Genomic DNA, 24,443 nt, shown 5'->3' with positions numbered 1-24,443 from the left:
TTTGAGATAGAAGGTGTACCCAACTGTCTCCTTTGGGTAACCTATGAAGACGCACTTTTCCGCTTTGGGTTCCAGCTTTTCAGGTTGAAGCTTTTTGACATAAGCATCACATCCCCAAACTTTAAGAAACGACAACTTTGGCCTTTTGCCATACCACAGTTCGTATGGTGTCGTCTCAACGGATTTTGATGGTGCCCTATTTAAAGTGAATGCAGCTGTTTCTAATGCATAACCCCAAAAAGATAACGGCAAATCGGTAAGAGACATCATAGATCGTACCATCTCTAATAGAGTACGATTACGACGTTCGGACACACCATTACGGTGTGGTGTTCCAGGCGGTGTTAACTGTGAAACAATTCCACATTGTCTTAAGTGAGCACCAAACTCGAAACTCGGATATTCACCCCCACGATCAGACCGCAGGAACTTGATCTTCTTGTTACGATGATTTTCCACTTCACTCTGAAATTGCTTGAACCTTTCAAATGTTTCAGACTTGTGCTTCATCAAGTAGATATAACCATATCTACTCAAATCATTAGTGAAGGTGAGAAAATAACGATATCCGCCGCCTGCCTCCACACTCATCGGACCACACACATCGGTATGTATGATTTCCAACAAGTCACTTGCACGCTCCATTGTTCCGGAGAACGGAGTCTTAGTCATCTTGCCCATGAGGCATGGTTCGCACGTGTCAAGTGAATCAAAGTCAAGTGACTCCAAAAGTCCATCAGCATGGAGTTTCTTCATGCACTTTACACCAATATGACCTAAGCGGCAGTGCCACAAAAATATGGCACTATCATTGTTAACTCTTACTCTTTTGGTCTCAATGTTATGTATATGCGTATCACTATCAAGATTCAATATGAACAATCCTCTCACATTCGGTGCATGACCATAAAAGATGTTACTCATAGAAATAGAACAACCATTATTCTCTGACTTAAAAGAGTAACCGTCTCGCAATAAACAAGATCCAGATATAATGTTCATGCTCAACGCAGGCACTAAATAACAATGATTTAAGTTCATCACCAATCCTGACGGTAACTGAAGTGACACTGTGCCGACGGCAATTGCATCAACCTTGGAACCATTTCCTATGCGCATCGTCACTTCATCTTTCGCCAGCCTTCGTCTATTCCGCAGTTCCTGTTTCGAGTTGCAAATATGAGCAACAGAACCGGTATCGAATACCCAGGCACTACTACGAGAGCCGGTCAAGTACACATCAATAACATGTATATCAAATATACCTGATTTTTCTTTGGCCGCCTTCTTATCTGCCAGATACTTGGGGCAATTGCGCTTCCACTGACCCATACCCTTGCAATAGTAACACTCCGTTTCAGGCTTAGGTCCAGCTTTGGGTTTCTTCGGTGGATTGGCAACAGGCTTGCCGCTCTTCTTTGAATTACCCTTCTTGCCTTTGCCGTTTCTCTTGAAACTAGTGGTCTTATTCACCATCAACACTTGATGCTCTTTACGGAGTTCAGACTCTGCGACTTTCAACATCGCAAACAACTCGTCGGGTGACTTGTTCATCCCTTGCATGTTGTAGTTCAACACAAAGCCTTTGTAGCTTGGCGGCAGTGATTGAAGGATTCTGTCAGTGATAGCCTCTTGCGGGAGTTCAATCCCCAGGTCAGCTAGACGGTTTGAGTACCCAGACATTTTGAGCACATGTTCACTGACAGACGAGTTTTCCTCCATCTTGCAAGCATAGAATTTATCCGAGGTCTCATACCTCTCGATCCGGGCGTTCTTCTGAAAGATAAACTTCAACTCCTGGAACATCTCAAATGCTCCATGACGCTCAAAGCGACGTTGAAGTCCCGGTTCTAAGCCATACAAGACTGCACATTGAACTATTGAGTAGTCCTCCTTACGTGCTAACCAAGCGTTCTTAACATCCTGATCAGCCGTAGCGGGTGGTTCATCTCCTAGCGCAGCATTAAGGACATAGTCCTTCTTCCCAGCTTGTAAGATTAGCTTAAGATTACGAGCCCAGTCTACAAAGTTGCTTCCATCATCTTTCAACTTAGCTTTCTCTAGGAATGTATTAAAATTTAGGATGACTGTCGCGTGAGCCATGATCTACAACACAAATATATTCAAAGGGTACTTAGACTATGTTCAAGATAATTAGAGTTTAAGTTAATCAAATTATTTGCTAAACTCCCACTCAAAAAATACATCTCTCTAGTCGTTTGAGTGGTTCATGATCCACCTACACTATCTCAAGTCCGATCATCACGTGAGTTGAGTATAGTTTCAGTGGTAAGCATCCCTATGCTAATCACATAATCTATATGATTCATGATCGACCTTTCGGTCTCATGTATTCCGAGGCCATGTCTGCACATGCTAGGCTCGTCAAGCTTAACCCGAGTGTTCCGCGTGCGCAACTGTTTTGCACCCGTTGTATGTGAACGTTGAGTCTATCACACCCGATCATCACGTGGTGTCTCGAAACGACGAACTGTAGCAACGGTGCACAGTCAGGGAGAACACAATTTCGTCTTGAAATTTTAGTGAGAGATCACCTCATAATGCTACCGTCGTTCTAAGCAAAATAAGGAGCATAAAAGGATTAACATCACATGCAATTCATAAGTGACATGATATGGCCATCATCACGTGCTTCTTGATCTCCATCACCAAAGCACCGGCACGATCTTCTTGTCACCGGCGCCACACCATGATCTCCATCAACGTGTTGCCATCGGGGTTGTCGTGCTACTCATGCTATTACTACTAAAGCTACATCCTAGCAAAATAGTAAATGCATCTGCAAGCACAAACGTTAGTATAAAGACAACCCTATGGCTCCTGCCGGTTGCCGTACCATCGACGTGCAAGTCGATATTTTCTATTACAACATGATCATCTCATACATCCAATATATCACATCACATCGTTGGCCATATCACATCACAAGCATACCCTGCAAAAACAAGTTAGACGTCCTCTAATTTTGTTGTTGCATGTTTTACGTGGTGACCAAGGGTATCTAGTAGGATCGCATCTTACTTACGCAAACACCACAACGGAGATATATGAGTTTCTATTTAACCTCATCCAAGGACCTCCTTGGTCAAATCCGATTCAACTAAAGTTGGAGAAACCGACACTTGCCAGTCATCTTTGAGCAACGGGGTTACTCGTAGCGATGAAACTAGTCTCTCGTAAGCGTACGAGTAATGTAGGTCCAAGCCGCTTCAATCCAACAATACCGCGGAATCAAGAAAAGACTAAGGAGGGCAGCAAAACGCACATCACCGCCCACAAAAACTTTTGTGTTCTACTCGAGAAGACATCTACGTATGAACCTAGCTCATGATGCCACTGTTGGGGAACGTCGCATGGGAAACAAAAATTTTCCTACGCGCACGAAGACCTATCATGGTGATGTCCATCTACGAGAGGGGATGAGTGATCTACGTACCCATGTAGATCGTACAGCAGAAGCGTTAGAGAACGCGGTTGATGTAGTGGAACGTCCTCACGTCCCTCGATCCGCCCCGCGAACAATCCCGCGATCAGTCCCACGATCTAGTACCGAACGGACGGCACCTCCGCGTTCAGCACACGTACAGCTCGACGATGATCTCGGCCTTCTTGATCCAGCAAGAGAGACGGAGAGGTAGAAGAGTTCTCCGGCAGCATGACGGCGCTCCGGAGGTTGGTGATGACCTTGTCTCAGCAGGGCTCCGCCCGAGCTCCGCAGAAACGCGATCTAGAGGAAAAACCGTGGAGGTATGTGGTCGGGCTGCCGTGGAAAAGTCGTCGTAAATCAGGCCTAAAACCTCCGTATATATAGGTGGGAGGGAGGGGACCTTGCCTTGGGGCTCAAGGAGCCCCAAGGGGGTCGGCCGAGTCCAAGGGGGGAGGACTCCCCCCCAAACCGAGTTGGACTTGGTTTGGTGGGAGGGAGTCCTTCCCTTCCTTCCCACCTCCCTTTTTTTTCTCTTTGACTTTTATCTCTATGGCGCATAGGGCTCTTTTGGGCTGTCCCACCAGCCCACAAAGGGCTGGTGTGCCTCCCTCAAGGCCTATGGGCTTCCCCGGGGTGGGTTGCCCCCCCCCCCCCGGTGAACTTCCGGAACCCATTCGTCATTCCCGGTACATTCCCGGTTATTCCGAAAACCTTCCGGTAATCAAATGAGGTCATCCTATATATCAATCTTCGTTTCCGGACCATTCTGGAAACCCTCGTGACGTCCGTGATCTCATCCGGGACTCCGAACAACATTCGGTAACCAACCATATAACTCTAATACGCATAAAACAACGTCGAACCTTAAGTGTGCAGACCCTGCGGGTTCGAGAACTATGTAGACATGACCCGAGAGACTTCTCGGTCAATATCCAATAGCGGGACCTGGATGCCCATATTGGATCCTACATATTCTAAGAAGATCTTATCGTTTGACCCTCAGTGCCAAGGATTCATATAATCCCGTATGTCATTCCCTTTGTCCTTCGGTATGTTACTTGCCCGAGATTCGATCGTCAGTATCCGCATACCTATTTCAATCTCGTTTACCGGCAAGTCTCTTTACTCGTTCCGTAATACAAGATCCCGCAACTTACACTAAGTCACATTGCTTGCAAGGCTTGTGTGTGATGTTGTATTACCGAGTGGGCCCCGAGATACCTCTCCGTCACACGGAGTGACAAATCCCAGTCTTGATCCATACTAACTCAACTAACACCTTCGGAGATACCTGTAGAGCATCTTTATAGTCACCCAGTTACGTTACGACGTTTGATACACACAAAGTATTCCTCCGGTGTCAGTGAGTTATATGATCTCATGGTCATAGGAATAAATACTTGACACGCAGAAAACAGTAGCAACAAAATGACACGATCAACATGCTACGTCTATTAGTTTGGGTCTAGTCCATCACGTGATTCTCCTAATGACGTGATCCAGTTATCAAGCAACAACATCTTGTTCATAATCAGAAGACACTGACTATCTTTGATCAACCGGCTAGCCAACTAGAGGCTTGCTAGGGACGGTGTTTTGTCTATGTATCCACAAATGTAAATGAGTCTTCATTCAATACAATTATAGCATGGATAATAAACGATTATCTTGATACAGGAATTATAATAATAACTATATTTATCATTGCCTCTAGGGCATAATTCCAACACGTCTTGCTCCTCAACCATGTTCACAAAGGTTTTTCTCTGCCCCTGCATCCCTTCTTCAAAGGCATCATGAATCACTTTGGTGCTCAACTCCATCACTTCCCCCTGAATGCCATCGCCCATCTTTCTGCCTTCATTGTTTTGTGCGAGTGCTTTATCGGTTGCCCCCCCATTGGGGTTTATTCAAACACATCTTCTCCGCCCGCTCCCAAACCATCAAACGTCTTAATCAGTCGGACGACAAGACGCACCTCCTCCAGCTCTGCGGGGGTTTAGGGTTCCAGAAGAAGAGTCGGAGCAGCTACCCCGCTCTTCAGTTGAGCGAGTCGGTTAGGAAATGGCAGTCGACGTGGTTCTACTGCCAGGACATAGCCTGTCCGAATGCATCGACTGGGCTGCCTCCGTTTAGTGTAGACCGTCCCGCTCCGCCCAAACAACTCGCGCTCTCAAAGGCCGAGAAGAACGATATCCAGCCTTTGGTTGAGGCACTCATGGATGTTGTCAGGAGAGGGGTCACCGGAATAGACCTGCTGGAAGTCTTCCTCGGTCGGCGGATCCAGCCTCTGCAGGCTCGCGACCATGCTATGTGGCACTACACAGGGCCTGAGGATTCCACTCGGACCAACGTGGTGTGCATACTCGAGGAGAAGGTGACCTCGTTGGTGCTCCAAATCACGGGTCCCTGTGAGAACCCCAAAGGAGCCCGCCGAGTGACGCCTTACAACGCGGACAACCCTCCACCGAATCAGGTGAGTGGCATCAGCCGAGTGCATTGAATCGTCATGATTCCAGTCGTTTACTTATATCTCCGTGTGATGCCTAATGTTTCCGATTGAACTCTATGCAGGCGTGGACCAACTGGTTCTCCCCCGTCTCGAATGGGAATCCGGAGGAGGAAGAGGAGGAAGGCAGCCAGGAGGGGAGCGTGGAGAGCGCCGAATACGTCTCCGACAGCGGGGAGTCGGAGGAGGAGGACAGCGGGGAAGAGGAAGAGGACGAAGAGCGCGACTCGCCACCTCCACGGCCGGAGCATCGGAGTAAGCGTCGACACGAGCCCGCCGTCCCTTCAGCTCCTCCTGCGTCGTCGAGTGCTCCGCCTGCTGCTCCGGTGGCCCCGAGTGTTCGAGGCACCAAAAGGGCCAGGGACGCAGCCGCCGAGCCCGCCGGCCAGTCTTCCAGGGCGCCCAAACCGAGTGGGCCCAAACCTTGGAAGGCTCTGCCGCGAATGAGGGTTGCCATCCCCGTCACATCCACGTAAGTGAATCTAACTTTCGGCTCCTTCTGTTATCCGAGTGGACTCCTGCTTTACAAGTCGAATGGACTTCACTCGACAGGGTCGCCACTTCTGCAACCTCTCAGGCCCGCCAAGGGGACGACCCCATGGACACGGACAACGTCGTTTCGTCCCAGCCAGGTGCGTTGTAGGAGAGTTGGGTGTTTTATTCCTGCAAACTGTGTCATTCTTTCTTTTTCTGAGACGTCATGTCATTTGCTTTGTCAGGGGTGATTTGCCTGGACGGGGACGAGCAGGGGAGAGCCGACCCGGCCGTGGAGCCTGTCCTGGAGCCTGTCCCTGAAGCTGCTCCTCCTGCTGTCGCCCCTGCCGCCGACGCTCCACCGACCGAAGTGCCTCCACCGACTGAACCGATGCCGGTGGGTGAGGAACCGACTGGGGCAAACCTTGGGATGCCCCAGGAACTTCCCACGATTCCCGGTTCGTCGAATGCTGAATTCAGCATCCGGTGTGTCCCAGAGGAGCAGGTGGGAGCGGCCAAGGGGGCCATGGTGCAGGCGGAGTTGATGGCTGGAGAAGCCAAGAGGGCTTACGACTCCGTTGCGGCCTTGTACCAGCGGAGCTTGGAGCTGCGCGATGATATCCGAGTAAGTAGTCTAGTAAGTATTTACCATTTACTGCTGTAACCCAGTGGGTGGTATTGATTTTTGCAATGGGTTCACTCCGAGTGAACCCAGTGGGTGTAGTCCCCGAGACTTCTGTCGAGTGCTTGCACCGACAGTTGTCTTTATACATTTTGTCGTTAATTTGGTTGTGTCCGTAGACAGGATTTCCGAGTGCGAGTACTTATTGCAGTCGGAGCGCTCTTGTGGTAAGAGTCTCCGAGAGTAAGTTGCACGCAGGTCGAGTAGTATTGGCCTCGGAGGAGTAGTATTTCCGAGTGCACCTCAATAGGGCGGGCCTGTTTGAGGTGCATGCCAGTGGGGTCACTCTCAGTGAACCCACTGGGTGTAGTCCCCGAGACCGTTGTCGACTGCTTGCGTCGGCAGGGGTCTGAAGAACTTAGCGTGTGAACTGATAAACTTGTTGATTCCCCTTTGTTTCTTGGTGCAGAAAACTTGTGAAATGGCAATGGCTTATGAAGTCCTGAGAGCGGAGAGGAACCAGTATGCCGGTGAACTGGAAGCTGCAACACTCGCCATGGCCGGCATGAAGGACGCTCTGGAAGTACGAGAGAAGTCCTTGGAGGAGGCTCTGGAGGCAAACAGGGTGTTGACGGCCGAGGTGGAGAGACTGAAGAAACAGAGGACTGAGCTGCACAATCAAATGGCTGTTCGGAACAGACGATACATAGCTCAGGAGAAGTATGTCAACGACTGGGCTATGCAGATGATGACTCGTCTGGCTGGTAAGTCGTATGTTCTGCTGAGTGCTTGTACCGTGTGCCGTACACTCGGTTTTTATTGTCTGCTTGTCCGTTTGTTGCAGATTTTTGCGGTGACGCTGAAGCTGAAGCAGCGCTGTGGAGCGGTCTATTAAGGAGAATGTTCCACTCAGCGAGGACGCCAACCGGGATCTGCTTCGGGCGCATATCCGCGTAGGTAAAGTAGGTCCTTCATCGGCCGACTGAGAGAAGTCGCCGGCCGAATTGATAAGGAACTTTGGCCAGAAGACAAGTCGCGACAGGAGATGGCGACCCTGATGGCGCGACTGGAGGAGATTCCGAGCCGAGTGCAATCGTGGAAGAAGTCGGCAGCGCGTTGCAGTGCTGATGTTGTGTTGTGCTTGGTCCGAGTCCATTGCAAGGAGGTGCGGGAAGATAAGCTGAAAGCATTGAAGGTCGCCAACACGAAGAAGCTTCGATTCGAAGACTTCAGGGAGACGTTCCTTGAGACTGCTACCCGCATCGCTGATGGAATCGACTTGGACACTTTTGTGGAGCCCTCCAGTCCTGACGCCGGCCCAGCTGACGCGTGATCAAACTTTATCCTCGGTATGCCGAGTGTTTACCTGTAAGATACTCTGGCCACTTCTGTTGGCCGTCATACTTTTAAATCGGTGCGGGTAAGCTTGATCCGCACCGAGTCAATTATCGTTTCTAGACTGTTGGAGTTGGAATGAAAACATTTAGTCTTTTGTTTGAATGCTGTTTCGAGTGCAACACTTAGTGCATACTCGGAGAAGATTAAGACTTAGGCGATTCTTGGTCACGTCTAAGTCCCCGAGTGCGACTTGTAGTGCACACTCGGAGGAAGTTATTACTTAGGTGATTCTGGATCACGTCTAAGTCCTCGAGTGCGACGTGTAGTACTCACTCGGAGGAGGTGGTTACTTAGGTGATTCTTGATCACATCTAAGTCCCCGAGTGTGACGTATAGTGCACACTCGTAGGAGGTTAATACCTAGGCGATTCAGGATCGCACCTAAGTCCCCGAGTGTGACGTATAGTGCACACTCGGAGGAGGTTACTACTTAGGCGATTCAGGATCGCAGCTAAGTCCCCGAGTGTGACGTATAGTTCACACTCGGAGGAAGTTATTACTTAGGTGATTCTTGATCACAGCTAAGTCCCCGAGTGCGACGTATAGTGCACACTCGGAGGAGGTTACTACTTAGGCGATTCAGGATCGCAGCTAAGTCCCCGAGTGCGACGTATAGTGCTCACTCGGAGGAGGTTATTACTTAGGTGATTCATGATCACAGCTAAGTCCCCGAGTGCGACGTATAGTGCACACTCGGAGGAGGTTAGTACTTAGGCGATTCAGGATCGCAGCTAAGTCCCCGAGTGTGACGTATAGTGCACACTCAGAGGTCGTTAGTACTTAGGTGATTCTTGATCACAACTAAGTCCTCGAGTGCGACGTATAGTGCACACTCGGAGGAGGTTAGTACTTAGGCGATTCAGGATCGCAGCTAAGTCCCCGAGTGTGACGTATAGTGCACACTCAGAGGTCGTTAGTACTTAGGTGATTCTTGATCACAGCTAAGTCCTCGAGTGCGACGTATAGTGCACACTCGGAGGAGGTTAGTACTTAGGCGATTCAGGATCGCAGCTAAGTCCCCGAGTGTGACGTATAGTGCACACTCAGAGGTCGTTAGTACTTAGGTGATTCTTGATCACAGCTAAGTCCTCGAGTGCGACGTATAGTGCACACTCGGAGGAGGTTAGTACTTAGGCGATTCAGGAACGCAACTAAGTCCCCGAGTGTGACGTATAGTGCACACTCAGAGGTCGTTAGTACTTAGGTGATTCTTGATCACAGCTAAGTCCCCGAGTGCAACGTATAGAGCACACTCGGAGGAGGTTAATACTTAGGCGATTCAGGATCGCAGCTAAGTTTTTTTTTTATGACCGGAGTCTGCGACCGTGGGAGCACTCTGAATCTGCACAAAACTGAATCTGTTGTACATATTATTTCTTCAAAACTTGTTCGTTACACTGCTTCAGTCGACGATCACGTATAAAAACGCTTGAGGAGATCCCCGTTCCATGCGCGCGGCTCTTCTGTCTCCCTCTGTATGTTGTAGAGTCTGTATGCTCCGTTGTTCAGCACCTTGGAAATGATGAAAGGCCCTTCCCAGGCCGGAGCCAACTTGTGTGGTCTTTGCTGATCCACTCGGAGCACCAAATCGCCAGCTTGGAATGTGCGACTCCTGACGTGACGCGCGTGAAAACGTCGCAGATCTTGCTGGTAAATTGTTGAGCGAGTAAGTGCCATCTCGCGCTCCTCCTCTAGAAGATCGACTCCGTCTTGCCTTGCTTGTTCTGCTTCGGCTTCGGAGAAGAGTTCGACTCGCGGGGCATTGTGAAGCAGGTCACTCGGAAGGACCGCTTCTGCTCCATAAACGAGGAAGAACGGTGATCGCCCCGTTGATCTGTTCGGAGTGGTGCGGAGGCCCCAAAGCACTGAAGGTAACTCGATGACCCATGCACCAGCAGCATGTCCTACCTCTCGCAAGAGTCGGGGCTTCAAACCTTGAAGGATAAGTCCATTCGCGCGCTCAGCTTGTCCGTTGGATTGCGGATGTGCTACGGAAGCAAAATCCACTCGTATACCCTGACTCGCACAGAAGCCTTTGAATCTGTCCGAGTCGAAGTTTGTCCCATTGTCTTTGATTATGCTGTGATGCACCCCGAATCTGGAAATGATGTCCCTGACAAACTTGACAGCTGTTGATGCGTCGAGTTTCTTGATAGGCTTGCCTTCTATCCATTTTGTAAACTTGTCGACTGCCACCAACAGATGTGTGTAACCTCCTTGGCCTGTCTTGAATGGTCCGACTGTGTCTAAACCCCAAACTGCAAATGGCCACACAAGTGGGATTGTCTTTAACGCAGATGTTGGCTTGTGGGACTTGTTGGAGTAGAACTGACAGCCTTCACATCGGTCGACCATATCTTTAGCCATCTCGTTGCCCTGCAGCCAAAAGAAACCGGCTCTGGATGCCTTGGCGACAATCGCTCTTGAAGAAGCGTGATGACCGCAGGTTCCCGAGTGAATATCTTCTAAGATCAACTGCCCTTCCTCAGGGGAAATGCAGCGTTGAAGAACGCCCGAAACACTCTCCTTGTATAATTGACCGTCAATGACAGTGAATGCCTTCGACCTGCGAACTATTTGCCTAGCTTGGACTTCATCTTCTGGAAGTTCTTGCCTTAGGATATATGCGATAATCGGCACAGTCCAATCGGGTGTGACAACCAGAATCTCTGTGACCAAATCAACCACAGCAGGTACATCGACTTTAGTCGGATCTGTTGCGCTCTTGGGTTGTATCGGTTCTTCTGTGAAGGGATCTTCTTTGACTGAGGGAAGATGGAGGTGCTCGAGGCAGACATCACTCGGGACTGGTCTCCGAGTGGATCCGAGTTTCGCCAACTCATCAGCCGCTTGGTTCTTCAATCTTGGAACATGATGGAGCTCTAGACCTTCAAACTTCTTCTCCATCTTCCTCACTGCATTGCAGTACACTGTCATGGTGGGGTTCCTTACGTCCCACTCTTTCATCACTTGGTTGACCACCAAATCCGAATCGCCGTAGACCATCAGGCGACGGACGCCAAGTGAGTTGGCCATGCGCAATCCGTAGAGGAGAGCTTCATACTCCGCCTCGTTGTTGGAGGAATCAAAGTGTATCTGGAGCACGTACTTGAGCTTGTCGCCTTTGGGTGATATGATCACAACACCAGCGCCGGATCCATTCAACATCTTAGACCCATCGAAGAACATTGTCCAATGAGCCGAGTAGATGTGAGTCGGTTGCTGTTGTTCTACCCATTCTGCTATAAAGTCAGCCAGGGCTTGAGACTTAATAGCTTTCTTGGCCTCGAACTTGATGTCACAGTACAATATCTCCATTGCCCACTTCGCCACTCGGCCTGACGCGTCTCGGTTGTGGAGAATTTCCGACAACGGAGCATCAGAAACGACAGGTACCGAGTGGTCTTGGAAATAATGGGCCACCTTCTTCGCAGTCATGTAGATCCCATAGATAAGTTTCTGATAATGGGGATACCTCTGCTTGGAAGGGGTCAGGACTTTGGAGACGTAGTACACTGGCCGCTGAACTTTGTATGCTTTGCCTTCTTCTTCTCGCTCGACTGTAAGAACAGTACTGACGACTTGATTTGTAGTCGCGATATATAGAAGAAGGGGCTCTTTACTGAGCGGAGCAGTAAGAACTGGCTGGGTGGAAAGTAGGACTTTGAGGTCGTCGAATGCGACTTGTGCTTCGTCTGTCCACTCGAAGGTATCCGACTTCTTCATGAGTCGGTATAGAGGAAGTGCTTTTTCGCCGAGTCAACTGATGAACCTGCTCAAAGCCGCTAGGCAACCTGTGAGCCGTTGAACATCGTGTATTCTGACTGGCCTCTCCATTCGGACGATGGTCCCGATCTTTTCGGGGTTAACGTCGATCCCTCGTTCGGAAATGAAGAAACCGAGTAACTTTCCGCTGGGAACACCGAAATGAACACTTGGCTGGGTTGAGCTTGATATCGTACCTACGAAGGTTGGCAAATGTTTCTGCCAAGTCAGTCAGCAGGTCGGAACCTTTGCGTGACTTGACTACGATATCATCCATGTATGCCTCCACATTGCGACCGATCTGGTCGAGGAGACATTTTTGGATCATGCGCATAAAGGTAGCTCCTGCATTCTTCAGACCAAAAGGCATAGTGATGTAGCAGAAGCACCCAAACGGGGTGATGAAGGCTGTTTTTAACTCGTCGGGGCCATACAGACGGATCTGATGATAGCCCGAATAGGCATCAAGAAATGACAACCGCTCGCATCACGCCGTCGAATCGATAATTTGATCTATGCGGGGGAGCGGAAAATGGTCTTTCGGGCAGACCTTATTGAGGTGCTTGAAGTCAATGCACATTCGGAGTGACTTGTCCTTCTTGAGCACCATGACGACATTTGCGAGCCACTCGGAGTGGTGAACCTCGCGAATGAAGTTGGCAGCCAGTAGCTTGGCCACCTCCTCTCTGATTGTCTTCCTCTTGTGCGCGGCGGACCGGCGCAGGCGCTCTCGGACATGCCGAGCGGCGGGATCCACATGCAGTCGGTGCTCAGCCAACTCCCTGGGTACACCCGGCATGTCAGATGGTTTCCATGCGAAGATGTCCCAGTTCTCACGGAGGAATTGGGTGAGCTCGGCTTCCTATTTAGGATCGAGGGTGGTGGAGATGTTGGTCGGGGCGGCTGAGTCGTCCGTCGGGTGGATGCTGACCTTCTTCGTCTCGCCCGCCGACTGGAACGCGGACTCAGAAGCTGGTTTCTTTGAGCGCATCAGGTCAGCAGGGTCGACTGTTTTCTTGTACTCGTCGAGCTCGAGTACCGCCATCTGCTGGTCAGCGATTCTTGATCCTTCCTGCAGACACTCCTCGGCACGCTGACGGTTGCCTGTGATGGTGATAACGCCTTTTGGACCGGGCATCTTCAGCTTCAAGTACACATAGCATGGACGTGCCATGAAACTCACGTACGCCGGGCGGCCCAAAATTGTGTGGTAAGCGCTCTGGAAGTCTACCACCTCAAATGTGAGCTTCTCCTTGCGAAAGTTCTTGTCAGAGCCGAAGATGACTTCCAATGCGATCTGGCCGAGTGACTGGCCTTCCGTCCAGGGACGACTCCGTGGAACTGCATATTGCTCTTGCTGAGTCGGGACATCGGAATGCCCATTCCCTTGAGAGTATCAGCGTACATGATGTTCAGTCCGCTACCGCCGTCCATGAGGACTTTGCGCAGTCGGACTCCTTCCACCACCGGGTCGACGACCAGAGCCTGTCTTCCTGGGGTGGGGACATGCGTTGGATGATCCGACTGATCAAAGGTGATTGCAGTCTGAGACCATTTAAGAAACTTGGGAGCAGTCGGAACGGCCATGTTGACCTCTCTGTTCACCAACTTCAGTCGACTCTTGCTTTCGACGTCTGCAAAAATCATGAGGGTTGCATGGACTTGGGGGAACGGATCCTCCTTGTCCTCCTCATCCTGTTCGGGATTCTTCTCACTCGGTTGCCCTTCGCTGAATCCCTGGATCAGGAGACGACACTGCCGAGTGGTGTGCTTCGCGTATATGGGGTTGCCCTCTTCGTCCATCTTCGTGTGAATTGGGCAAGGCTGGTCCAGGATGGGATTGTTGAACGGCTTCTTCTTGGGGGTAAACTGCGCTTTTCCTTTGCCCTTGAACTTGGCGCTGGTCACAGCTGCAGCTTCTGCTTGCGGTGTGGGCGGAACCTTTTGTTTCTGCTTGCGAGTGTTACCTCCGTCGGCATCGCCGACTGTCTTGTGTTTGCCGCTCCGGATGCGGTCCTCTTCTTCGCCATTTGCATAGCGAGCTGCTATCTCCATCATCTTGCTCATGGAGATGTTGCCCGTTCGGCCGAACTTCAAGTACAGCTCTCTGTACCGTACGCCTGCCTTGAATGCGCAGACCGCTTGATGCTCGGTGACGTTCTCCACCGTGTGGTAGAGAGTTGTCCATCGCTGGATGAAGTCGTGCAAGGGCTCATTCGGCTTCTGGACACAGTGCTGAAGCTCCACGAGGCCTGCAGGGCGTTTGCACGTCCCTTCGAAGGTTCTGATGAACACTCGGGCCAGATCTGCCCAACTGTAAATGCTTGAGGGGGCCAACTGGTTCAGCCAAGCTCGAGCCGAGCCGTCGAGCATCAGAGGGAGGTGCTTCATAGCGACATGGTCGTCCCCTCCTCCGATCTGGACTGCCACTCGATAGTCGTCTAGCCATGTTTCAGGCTTGGACTCCCCTGTAAATTTACCGATTCCCGCTGCCAATCGGAAGTTGGGCGGGATGTCAGCCGAGCGGATGGCTCGACTGAAACACTCGGGGACGGACACGATGGTCCTGCTTCCATTCGGACGATCCATATCGCGACCATCGCGGTGGGCTCGACCCCTGTCGACTCTTCGCTGGGCGATTCGCCCTCTCGCGTCGGGTCTTGGGTCGTAAGTGTCGTCGACCGAACGCCGATCATCATGATGTCGGGACCCATAGGGCCCACCCCGCGGAGGGGTGCGTGGGCGGCGGTGATGCTGATGAGAACCAGGGCTGTGAACCGATCGATGCGTGTTTGCATGGACGGAACTATTGTGAATCCGATTGTGTGACTGGGAGACTGCCGAATTCTGCTGATGCGTCGTGCGCAACAGAGCTCGGATTTGCTCGATTCCCCTTCCTGCCTCTGAATCAGTCGGCTGGAGGGAATCAGCAATCTGGGCAGCCGCAGCCAAGTTGAGGAGAGGTGTGCGGAACAACTCCACGTTGCTCCGCCGAGTGTGCCGATTGGCAGAACGACGAGGTGGACGACATGCACCGGATGCCTCGCCAATTTCTTGCTCGCCCCGGCCGGCTTGACGGGGATCATCATGGGAGTTGGCCATGTGTACTTCTGCTGCAGGTCCACGACCCGCGTACTCGGAAGGGAGCTCAGTCGGAACCGAGCCCGAGCACTGGGAACGCGGGGCAACCACAACAGACTCCAGAACTGCCACCTGAGAGGACGCGATCTGACGCGCTCGGGCATGTTGCACCCAACGTTGGAGACGTGGACTGCGAGACCGCTTGTTGCGGCGCATGACGGAGGTGCAAGTCGATAATGGAGCCGATTGTTGGAGAAGGAGAACGCCGCGAGCGCCAGCACGGAAGTGCGTGGCCCCGCGACGGGGAAGCGTCTCGACGTCGAGAGGCGCCTCCCGAAGCCACGCCGAGTCGTCGATGGTGAAGGAGAGAACGCCGAAGAGGATCTGGCGACCCATGCTCGAATCTCCACCAGACGACATGACGAAAGGAAGTAGTCGCAAACTCGCCGGAAGTCGCTTAGACGCCTGCCCCACGGTGGGCGCCAACTGTCGTGGGTATAAGCCTGACAGTAGATGTGTAGGGTACGAATGAGATGGGCAGAGTCCTAGCTACGACGAGGTTGTATGAGTTCAGGCCCCTCTGCGGTGGAGGTAACAGCCCTACGTCTCCGTGCTCTCGGAGCTTGTTACCGAGTGTAATATAGAATACAGTGATTTGCTAACCCCTCGACCAGTGGGAGAGGGCGGCTTATATAGAGTGTGCTGCCCTCCACAACGGTTCTGACTCACGGGTGGAGTAGTGGCGATTGAATGCATACGTTACAGGTAACGTATGCTCTAAATGCTAATAAACGCACCCGGAAACGTACGGCAGTTTCCCTCCAGAGAGGTTACGATGTATCGAGTGTATCCAGTCGGTTGGCCTGGTGCCCTCCGAATGCTAGTCTCCGACTGGATGATTCCGGGCCTGTTACCGACTGGATGATGGGGACTCCTTAATTCAGTCGGGGTAGACTTAAGGTCCTGTCCTTTGTGTGGGGTAGTCCTTGGGTAGGACATGTAGGGCAGGCCGATGACCCTACCCTAGGACTATGACCCCATCAGATAACTTGGCTAAAATAAATTGGGGGGGGGGGGGTAGTACTCGGTGTAGTTTTTGTGATAATGAAGAAAACATTTCACACCTCTTTCTCCAATGCCCTCTTGCGAGAGTTCTGTGGCAGACAGTTCGTATAGCCTTTAATATTATACCTCCAGACAGTATTGATACGTTATTCAGAACGTGGCTAGATGGAGTAGATTCGAGTATTGGTAGACACATTCGCATTGGAGTGTGTGCACTTTTGTGGGCTATATGGAACTGTATGAATGATATTGTTTTTGACAGACATACAAATATACATTTTTTGCAGGTACTACAGAGTTGCGGCATTAATCCGTACATGGTTGTCACTCACGCCTACGGAAACCAGGAAGCCTTTGGTTACTGTGTCTACCCGATGGGAGACGGTAGCGCGGGATATATTCAACCGATTTGGATGACAGTCCAGTAATAGGATAGATGAATAGACATCTAGGCCTATTATGTCGGTTGTGGCAATTTTCAGTTTACTTTTGCTTTTACTCTCTTTTGTCGGAGACTATGTAGGACCGATATTTGTTTGCTTGCTCAATAAAGGGGCCGTATGCATCGTGTTGATGCAGAGGCCGGAGGTAATCCTCCTTTTCTAAAAAAAAAGATTAACTTTCATGCTCTCATAATATTGTGATTGAAATTTCAGTAATATTCCAGGAAATACTTAGAAGAAAAGTGGTGGTTTTTTACTGTACGTATACGACGTCCTCCTTCCCAACACACAATGTTAGACATTTTCTAAAAAAAACACACGCAATGTTGGACATTGTCTCGATGGAAGACGATGGAGTAGGTCAGGGTTAGGTTGACATAAACTAATCGCCGGCGGCTTAGGCCATGGATTATTAGGGCATTAATTAACTGGTACCAGTCAGGTACCATGTTCGCCCTGGCCGGGTACGTTGCCTTGGCTGCTAGTACTTGTTTCAGATTGTATGTACTGTTAGACATTGTCTCGAGGGAAGACGTACGATAGAGTAGGTCAGAGTTAGGTTGACATAATTTGTATTGTACATATTTACAGAAAAATTCAGACCTTTTCTATGATGTGAATTTAGTAAGAAGAGGCGTTTCTGTTAATCACGTATTTGTTAATCTCATAATGATATACCGGCTCAGTTTTAAAGGTGTTCATAGAGATAAAGACAGGTGTACACGTGTATAGAGACGAGTGTATAAGCATACACCATCCTGCAGGGGTGGTCAGCCCTTCATGTTGATGAGTATTTAAATGATTTTTTTTAAAGTGTATAACCATACACATGTGTGTTCAAAATATATAATCACTTTGTACGGAATTATTTGTTCGATAAAAAGATAAAAATGAATGTGTCTAGAACTGAAGTACATCTAAAATACATCCATTTCTATGATAAGCATTTTCGGATCGGAGGAAGTGTATTTTAAAAGCAGAGTAGTAGGTGATGTAAGGGTAAGATAAAAAACAGTGGCGTGCTCATCCTCCTAAAATGGGTTGACTTTAAGGCTCATCCCAGAGAGAGGTCGCTTCCTTCCAAGCCCCCTTCGTTTTCCCTTCCTTCCATCACTTCTTTGATATAGGAAGGATATCGGATCTCTCTCACTAGCTAGGAGAGGCTAGACTGCATGCCAAGATGAAGAGATCTCATCCATATGGTGTGGCGTGACTGTGAGCCCGGCCGGATCTAGCAACCAACCAACCTAGCTAGATCTAGATATATACTAGAGGCCAGGAGCAGATTGTTGAATCAAATTGGCAGGTGAGTTTTGTTTTCTTGATTGAGGCGGCTGATCGAGTTCTTGTATCCATCAGTACGTTACTGATTATAATTAACCAATGCAAGTAAGCTCTGCTAATCCACGCATGATTTTACAAAACCATGCATGGGAACAGATCGAAGGCAGCAGAAGCTGTTGCGGATTTCGCTGGTTGGTCGAATTTGCAGCTGAATCGATCGATCGTATCGACCAAGTACGAACAGGGTTATCAGGTTTGTAATATATATTTATCCTCTGCTAATTAATATAGTAGTGCTGTACTAGCTATTCCGTAGTTTTAGCTGCATGCTGCTCCGATCCACGCTCAAGCATGCATGATTCTCACTCACATAGTGTAATATATATATATCTCCTTTTTTCCTTCCTTCTTAATTACCAGGCCAGTATATATATAAACTTAAGCAACCATGCTGGAATTAGTTGCTCTTGTCGTCTCCGTGGTAGGGTGGTTCGCCACGCCCATCATCACCAAGTCCATCGCCGCGGCAACTGAATACGCGAGGGAGACGGAGAAACAGTTCAATGAGGTCAGTACTAAGCTGGATAAGCTGGCCAAAGATCTTAAGCTCATCCAGACGACTGTTCATAAAGCCCGGCTATATTTCATCAACAAGGGAGAAGGGGAGGAGATTCTGTGGGAGCTCAAGGGTGCCATTGATGAAGCCGATGAGATTCTGGACTTGTTCGAGTACGAGAGACTAAAGAACAAGCCCGACGGCATTTGTTACAAGTTCGCACGAGACTTTACTCGTCGGCTGGACAAAGTGCTGGACATTGCTCGCGGGAGCGCGCAGGTCTTCCTAGAGAATCCAACCAACATTATTGATGATTCGGACATCTTCCGTTCAGCTAGAGAAACGGGCCCGTCAACTCGGAATGATTTCTTCTTTGGCTACGCCCAGCAACATGGCAGGCTAAAGCGTCTGCTTATAGTGGAGCAGAATAAGGTTATAGCCATCATAGGCCATGGAGGGATGGGGAAGACTCGCCTTGCTCGCCAGGTCTACCATGATAACAAGCTCAAGTTTGATGTGCGCATATGGGCACACATCGGCAACAAATCAGGTGAACTTGATCTTTTGACGCAGATATGCAAGTCGGCCATCAAGAGTTCTGGTTCGTTATGGCTGACGATTCCAGACGATCCGAGCATTGCTGTCCTTCATTCCAAGCTTCAAGTTCTGGTAAACCCCAAAAGAGTTGTCTGGTCGTGCTTGATGATGTATGGCAGAACGAGGGTGGATCTGGGATCATCCGGAGTCTAAGAGACGAGGCATGGATGAGCGTGCTGGACATGTTCAAGGGGCTTAAAAATTGTAAAGTTGTGATGACCACCCGAGACAAGGTTTGTTCCAATACAGTAAATGCAAAACCAACAATCTTCCTAGATGGAATCAGCGAAGAAGAGATAATGAGTAAGCTGCTCCTCAAATACATTGCAAATTTACCTGATGATCAAGTACGCCCACAAGGTCTGCCGGAACGGATTGCTGACAAGTTGAAGGGATCCCCACGAGCAGCTATTAGTATTGTTGATAAGCTCAAGACAGCCACTTGTAAGATTCAGAAGGCCAATATGGAGCACATCATCTTCCTTGAACTCGACAACGACCATCACATCGAACGCCTATATGAAGATCATCTATTCACCTTCCGTCACCTACCACCTTGGTTACAGAGCTGCCTGGCATTCTGCAGCATCTTCCCATTCGACTGGAAGTTCAAGCCTGCAAAGTTAACCAAGATGTGGCTTGCTCATGGTATTATTCACGACACTCGACTGCAACTGGCAGAAGAATACTTTTACGATCTCGTGAATCGCTGCTTATTCAAACGAGTCAGTTATAGCCACTATGTGATCCATGTGCACATCCATTCCATGATACGCCGGGTCTCTCTCAATGAATGTATGATCGTTGACAATAATGGTTCATCTTCATCAGACTCAGACATCGTCCCTGCAACAGTTCGCCACTTATCTGTGACTGCCAGCCGCCTAGCTAAGCTCAAACCAGCAGAGAGAGCAAACCAAGTGGAGAGGAGGAGGAAGAAGAAGGAATCTGGCGACGAATTCACGACGGTGCGGACACTGCTTGTCTTCGCAGACAAGGAAGCTCCTTCCTCCTCGCCATGGTGTTGCCTTCCTGAGGCAAACAAAATACTCAGAAAGTTCAAGCGCGTCAAGGTACTGGATTTGACGGATACACACATAACTCAGCTGCCTGATAGAGATAGTGTCGGTGAGCTCAAACATCTGCGATACCTAGGTTTTCCTAACACCGTGGATCAGCCTCCTGCTGATGACAATAAGATCACCAAGCTACTACTCCTTGAGACGGTGTACGTCAGCAAGCCTCAGCCGCCGGGGGATGATATGGACATGGAGATGGACATTGAGGGCATCGCCAAGATTGGTGGCATTGGAAAGTTGGAGAAACTGCAAGGATCGCTGGAATTTCACGTGCACGAGGAAAAGCATATAAAGGGGCATACAATGTCGGAGCTTGAGAAGATGAACTCTATTAGCAGGACCCTCAGCATAAAGGGTGTTCAAACCGTCCAAAGCAAGGAAGAAGCGCACAAGGCACTACTTGAAAACAAAGCATCTCTCCAAGTCCTCAAGCTTGATTGGGAGAACGATGCAGATGATCCATGTAATGTAAAGGTAAAGCTGGTAAAGATAATGCTGGCGCAGTCGGCGTCCTGGTTCTTGAAGGCCTCCAACCTCATGTCAATCTCCGTGGGCTGCATATCACAAGGTACCCTGGGAACGAGCTGCCTACCTGGCTGTGGCAGATGAAAAACCTAACCAGCCTCTACCTTACCAGCTGCATGCCCAGCACAGAACTAAAGTCATCTGTTGCCCGTCTCCAACAATACTTTCCTCAGCTCAACATTGTGACACTGCCTCCTCTCGACACTCCGGCTCCAGCATCAACAGCCGTGGGTGGTGAGCCCCCTGCCTCTTTCAGCAACAGTCGTCAACAGCGCTCTCCACCGACGCCGCGGCCACCTCGGCGCCCAACCAACAGTAAGGCCCAGACGAAGGTCAGTTCCCATGATCGCGCAAAGTGGCAAGCAGCGCGGGAAGCACGCAAGACCGATACGACCAATCTTCGTGGGGGAACCGGTGATATTTGTACAGCGCTGCTGTATATGTGCATGATTTTCTTGTTGTTTAAGGTGTTATTCTCCTACTGCTCTTAATCTGGATGTTTTATTCTTGAATTTGTGGCCTCTGTAGGGGAGTTGTTCCATGACTTGTTGAAAAATCTGTATAATTCAATAATACGTGGTGCTCATGCATTGCAAAAACTTGTTTCTTAAGTTGTCACATTTCTTTCTGATCGCTTCAACTGTTTGTTAATCTCGCATCATTTTTAAGACGTTTCTATCTCTACGCTGGTTTTGATTTTTTCTTTCTTTCAGAAATAAGTAGAGCTTTTGCATGGGTTCGGTTTGGTATCCTAATAATTCAAAAGTTACAACCATACATATCCCTAAGTCTTGCAATAGTCCATGCATCAATCACACCATGCCTTCCGTGGGCATCCACACCCTTCAACAAATCTGTTTGCACCACTTGCCTACGTCGACGTTTGGCAAGTGAAAGGTTCCCAGCTCAGGAAACCCCCAACAAACTTGGAGCCCATGTTGAAGAGAGCATCTTGATGGAACCACTAGATCGGGTAGGTTAGGAATCCGGTAACAATGGGGATAGATATTACCTTGTCCTGCACCTGAGGAGCTCCTGCCGGCCTTCATCGATGTTGGTCCAGACCCGACTCGTACGTCGGACGTCGCTCACGACGAGTACTTTCCGTCGGAACACGTACGATTCGAATAAGTCTGAACTTAATGTCAAGCTAGCAATATGTATCTACGTAACCAGCTAAGGAGGCAGGTGGATGCTTAGCCAGCTCTAGCTAGCTATGCAGTAGCAATCTCGGCGGAAACTCACGCGAGAACAACACTAGAATACGAGCGATTTTGATGGCAACAGGAACGTGTCGTTCCTGGTTATGTTATTGCTTTTTTATCTGTTGTTTCTACAAGCACTAGTGGAGACGGGGCCTTTAGTCCCGGCCCGTAAGGGGCTTTAGTCCCGATTCACCAACCGGAACTAAAGGGACGGGACTAAAGGACTAACCTTTAGTCCCGGCCCTTTTACAAGCCGGGTCTAAAGGTGCTCCACGTGGGCGCCTCGTAGCGCCCCACGGGCAGGACCTTTAGTCCCGGTTCGTTACACGGGCCGGGACTAAAGATTTTCAGATTTTGCTTATTTTCGGGTTTTTTTTAATGAAATTATTTTTGGGTTTTAGGGTTTTAGGGTTTAGGTGTTCGGGAGATTAACGTGATGCCTCGTTTGGTGTTCGGGAATTAGTTTTCATATAATTTAAAAAGAAATAATTATGCATATATATATAAGGTTAACTTATCTTACAAGCGTGCATATATATACAATTATATGGAGATCTGAATTATCGGGACTAGAGCCCGTCTATTTGATTACATGGACGAACATCAGTAATGGCCCCTAGCTACACTAAATCGTCCTTTGTCATCTATAGCTTCCGTCCTCAGAAAGGTCGCAAGCTCCTCTGCAACAGTAATCGCGCGTTGCTCTGATAGGACCTTCGTCGTCATGGCCGTGTGCTATATAAGAAGAGGAGATGAATATGAATATCAATCATGATAACAAAGAATGACAGGTAAAAATAGAGGTGTGAATGTTCATTGCTTACGTCGAATCTGTGATCCTTGTGCTCAGAGGTAAACGTGCGAATGGTCTCGCAAACATAGTATCCGCATAGATGCGTTCCCCGTGGCTGCTGGTCGCACTTTACGAGAATAGAATATATATAATCAAAATAATAATCTAGCATCATAAATGTATTGAAAATAGAAGTATATCATACTACTACTTACCTGAGCCGCTCTAAAGGTCAACTTCTCATGCTCGATACCGGGAGTCACGCACTTGAACTTGATTTGCTCCCACTTGCACTTGCACGTGATCTGCTCTTTTTCACTTCCTTCTGCAATGTGCGTGTATAGTCATCAGGCTTATGGTGTAAGTCATACTGTGATGGAAGGGTCGTGAAGTATTTTGCAAATGCTATTTGCTTCTAGGTGTCTTCCGGGCAGGGCTCGGGTTCCTTCTTTTTCATCTGCGCATCATGTTGTTCCTTTGCTATCCTGGCGTTTTCCTCGGGGGTACGATCATAAGGTCCGATAGGAAGATTAGCATGACGTACCTTTGGGAGGGGCGACCGTTTGCGCTTTGGGGTGCTCTGTGGCTTAGGAATCGTCGGCGGAGCGTTCTTGGTGGCACGCTCCCGCTTTGTATCCGTGGCAGGCTCAGGCTTTGTATCCGGAGCGGGCGGCGGCGGAGCGTTCTTGGTGGCACGCTCCCGCTTTGTATCCGTGGCAGGCTCAAGCTTTGTATCCGGAGCGGGCGGAGGCGGAGCGTTCTTGGTGGCACGCTCCCGCTTTGTATCCGTGGCAGGCTCAGGCTTCGTATCCGGAGTAGGCGGCGGCGGAGCGTTCTTGGTGGCACGCTCCCGGTTTGTATCCGTGGCAGGCTCAGGCTTTGTATCCGGAGCGGGCGGCGGCGGAGCGTTCTTGGTGGCACGCTCCCGCTTTGTATCCGTGGCAGGCTCAGGATTTGTATCCGGAGCGGGCGGCGGCGGAGACGGACGACCCAAGTCCGGCGGCGGTGATCGAGATGGACTCGTGTTGTGCTGGCCGACGTCATGTGGAGGGCTGGGAGGTAATGGAGGTGTAGGTGACCTGCGACGACTCGGAGGCGGTGTTGTCCTTGGGGCCGAGCCTGGAAGCTTTATGTAGTTCTTGTCCCATAGGATGACTCCACCCAGTACTTCTCCGAGTGTCCTCTCATCTTCGGGTCCAGCTATGTCGAGCTCCATATCATTAAATCCCGACATGATTTCATCCACCCCGACTTTAGCAAAGCCAGCTGGAATCTCACGGCCATGCCAGCGTGCATCAGGGCCAGAAGGTAAAGCTTGTACGACGGCCACCTTCATGGATATGTTCTTGAATTTCTGATGGAGTTCACATGATGTTGACTCCTTGATTCCATCCACGGGGTAGCCGGGACCGCCCTCTATTATTCTTCGTTCATCGTCGGGCGGGGCCTCAGATTCAGCCACGCTGCTTTTCCGCTTAGATGGGGCGCCGGTAATATCAAGTGCAGGATCTTCCTGGCGCGGTACTCCTCTAAGCTCATCAATCTGCTTCTGTTGCTCGTTAATCCTAGCAAGCAACTGGTTGAACTTGTCATTCTCCT

At 49.7% G+C, this 24,443-nt stretch overlaps 1 long non-coding RNA gene and 1 pseudogene across 2 annotated transcripts in view; both read left to right on the top strand.

Annotated features, from left to right (window-relative positions):
* Window positions 1–17,843: 17,843 nt before the first annotated feature.
* The window catches only part of LOC123410178, a 38,466-nt gene continuing 31,866 nt past the window's right edge, over window positions 17,844–24,443 (top strand). The window contains exons 1-2 of the long non-coding RNA XR_006612996.1: window positions 17,844–18,111; window positions 18,246–18,342. This is a non-coding gene — a long non-coding RNA (uncharacterized LOC123410178). The remainder of the gene's footprint in view (window positions 18,112–18,245; window positions 18,343–24,443) is intronic.
* Window positions 18,353–21,446, top strand: LOC123410176 (annotated as a pseudogene). The gene has a single exon (XR_006612995.1). The product of XR_006612995.1 is annotated as a putative disease resistance protein RGA3 (transcript).

The sequence above is a fragment of the Hordeum vulgare genome, chromosome 7H (genome assembly GCF_904849725.1).
Source record: "Hordeum vulgare subsp. vulgare chromosome 7H, MorexV3_pseudomolecules_assembly, whole genome shotgun sequence".
Lineage (NCBI taxonomy): Eukaryota > Viridiplantae > Streptophyta > Magnoliopsida > Poales > Poaceae > Hordeum > Hordeum vulgare.
Note: the sequence above shows the minus strand (reverse complement) of the source record. Positions and strands in the feature narration are given on the sequence as shown.